The sequence below is a fragment of the Fragaria vesca genome, linkage group LG7, assembly GCF_000184155.1.
Source record: "Fragaria vesca subsp. vesca linkage group LG7, FraVesHawaii_1.0, whole genome shotgun sequence".
Taxonomy (NCBI): domain Eukaryota; kingdom Viridiplantae; phylum Streptophyta; class Magnoliopsida; order Rosales; family Rosaceae; genus Fragaria; species Fragaria vesca.
Window position 1 is genome coordinate 16010824 of NC_020497.1, and position 3669 is coordinate 16014492.

The window sequence follows — 3669 nt, forward strand, 5'->3', positions numbered from 1 at the left end:
CGTTATTTAATGGATTTAAACGATTTTCTAGCATTATCTATATGACTTTTTACTAGTTTTCTAACCTTCTAAGGATCTTAATTCGTTACTTTTAATTTATAAACACTTGTCATGAGACCGCCAAACCAAATGTTCTTGTTGGATCACAGACTTATAAATTGTTGGCTTTGTTTATCTCCGACTTATAAGTCTCAAAGGGTCTTGTCATGAAGCAAATATTAGCTAGTATACTTGAGCATGGAATGAAATAAATTCATGTGCAACTTAATGATTATTAAAACCTTCGGAAGAATGAATATATGACCATCAATCTGCCGGGAATACTATGATGGAAATTAATTTGAGCTATATTTATGTGTGCATATCCTACTGACGACCTATATATTCATCCATACCTTAATATGATTCGAGGAATATCACTTATTGATTTAGTGTTAAGCACGAATGATATTGTTCAGAGCAACCTTAGTCATCAACTGTGTGATAACGAGTTCGGCGATTTCTGAGGCTAGGGATGAAGTATGTAATAGAAGTCTCTCCTCTTCTGCCTCTTCTCAGGTATCCTCCAGATAGTTACTGAATGTGCATGTTTCACCTTATCTTGGTCTTCTACATGTTAATCTCCTTATTCAGTTGACTATATGTAATTATAGTTAGGCTCACTTATCTTGTATTTGAATTTTGTATATTCAGTTTTTCCCTCTTCTCTCTGTTGCTAAGAGATAGAGTTCAAGTCTGATATAAAGTGTATCACTTCGTTGTACAACCTCTATAAATAAACGAATGAACAAAGCTTTGAATGTGTTATGCTTTACACTCATAATCAAAGTTTATTAGTATGGAGTCAATTAGAGTTCAAATCCTAGGTTATCTCTAAGCAAACCTATAGATTAGATGTGATGCAGGTATTTTTAATGTTCACCTGGGCTCCAGCCTAGTCAAGACCAGGCTGGCTCCGCCAGTGCTTACGACTTTTATAGAAGGTCACCAGATGGAGTAGACCAACCCAAACCAGTATTTGAAGAAAATAATAGGGCTGGGCATGAGACGAGATATGACGGAATATAGCTAATCTCACTGTCTGTCATGAATATTGAAATCGAGACGGGACGGGACTGTCTGGATTTTATTTCCCATGGATACTATATCGATCAGTAGGATTTTAGTTCCCAGCATTTTGGTTTTGATACACAAAGAACTTAGCACAAGTTATGAAGTAACCAAAATTCACCACCCCAATCACTACCAACATCCAAAACACAGTATCCAACCTTCCATGATTTATATCATCTGGTAGCAATTCGTGGTCCTATCCACCAAATCAGTGATTGTATTACTAATATAATATCCGATTGCAATCAACAATGAGATATATCATAGCCCAGTGGCGGAGCCACGAAAATATTCAAAGGGGGGCACAAATTTTTTCTGTTGCCTCTCATTTTCTATACACATGAATTTACTCACATGGCTTTTATTCAATTACGTGATCTCTCCCATAGTTTGATTGCTCTTATAATGCTGTGTTTCTACAATTCTACTATCAGTTATTGGACATTCTGGCGCTTCTTCCTTTATTAAAATCCACATTAGTTAATACTGAAAGAGATATGCACAACATAAAACGATGGAAGGGAGTGAGAAAATGCTTTAGAGAGGAAGAAGAAGAGAGAATTATGGAGATCAGGAGAAGAAGCGGTGAGGATAAGGAGAAACACCCAAATATTTCAGATCTTTAGTGGCTTTTTACTTATATATATGAATTAAATTCAGTTTACCCTCTTGTGGTTTGGGGGTGACTTCATGTTAGTCCCTACACTTTTATTTTCATCAGTTTACCCCTTGAACTCTTCAATTTCTGTCTGCCGTGCCCAAATTCTCATATTCCGTTTGAATTGATCTTTAATTATCAGCAGTTAAGGTTCGATTTAGACATATAAGGTCCGATTTGCCCAAATTCTAGATACTGGCCTCACAGTTATGGTTAAAATTATCAGTAGTTAACGTTCGATTTGGACAGAATATAAGACATTTGATCACGCTTGAGGAAAATTCAAAAGTTTGAGGGGTAAACTAATGAAATTGAAAGTATAAGGATTAACATGAAGTTACTCCCAAACTTCATGAGGGTAAACTGAATTTAATTATATATATATCCACGACACTAGACTTTACTAACTTTAGTGCCTAGTGTATAGTTTTTTTTTTAAATAAAGAAGCTTCATTCAGGAACTGAGGAACACAGTCCAAAAGCCCAGCCAAAAAGACTGACGCCCAAATATAAGAACCAAAAGAGAACGCTAATCATCATCTTATTCCGATTTGAAGTAGAAGAAGATGTATATCTTTCGTTATAGTGGGGGCACAAAGAATGTCAGTGGACAAATTCCATTATTCTTTTGGGGGCACAGCCCCCATTGGTCCTTGAGAAAATTTAAGTAAAGAATTGATATTGACATTGACAGTCTCACAACATAATACGTCATATTGTTTTGGCCACACTAGTAAGTTTGGGTATGCAAAGTCTCTTTTAGTCGTTGCGGGCGTGCCACCGCACGGACGCAGAATGTAGTGGTTGTAGTAGCGGGGTGCGTTTAGCCTTCCGCTTCTAATCAAGCGACTGAGGATGGAAAAAACACCAACTCCACCGCAGGGTTCTTTAGATTCGCCTTGTGTATCGGGCAAGAACTTACAGTAGTCCGCCTGAGCGTCACAATATGGATACTTAACGTAAGGTTGAGTAGAGCATCAACTGGAAAAGAAGGGAAAAAAGACAGAGCTCCGGGGAGCGTATAGGGAAACGAAGGCAAAGCTTCGAGGAGCTTGTAAAAAAAAAGGGCTAAGGCGTGAGGCTTTAGCGTTTAGAGGTTCAACTGTGTTGAAGGTATTATTTTTGTAATTGTTGAGTTGTTGAGTGTGTGTCGAGAGTCTCCTCGAACTCTGTTATATAGAGTTATTTTAGGGCCACATGTATTGGCCTAAAACATGTCAGAGACTTGTAAAAATATTCAACATTGAGACATTGTAGGCGAGAAGGATCATCACCTTTCATATGATTCTGCTAGACGACGCCAACACATTTATGGATATGCATGAAACTTGGCGTGATTAATTGATCATAGGCTCCTTGTTTGATGCAATTAAGGATGTAGCTAGCTGGTCTTCTTAACCTTTCATTCCACGTCCAACAATGAATAATTATCCAATGAGAAACATGGATAACTTAGCTACCATGATAACTATTAGAGCAAGTCCAACAGATTCCTTAAATTGTTTAATTTTTTCTATTTTAGGGAATATAAGATCATTGTCCACTCCAACAGCTTCCCTATCTCGGATCCGGATTCTCTCCTAACAATTCTCTCCTAATATTTTCTAATAAGTCAATCTCGACCCTTGATTTTAGACCAACGGCCAAGATCTCTCAAACGTATCTCAAAACCTGTTTTCACAACTACTCAACTCATCTCTCTCTCCCTCCCTCAAAATCTCTTATCGTCTCTTAGGAAGAAAGAAAAATTTATTTTCCATCGCTCTGTCTCTCTCTCTCTTCGACTCCCGAAGTTCTGCCTCTCCGCCAATCAACCGCCGGCGTCAAACTCCTTCGTGGGCACTGGCACGGCCTCCCTCTCGCGTCCTCTGCGTTGACCAGAAGAAGGCGACCCAGGT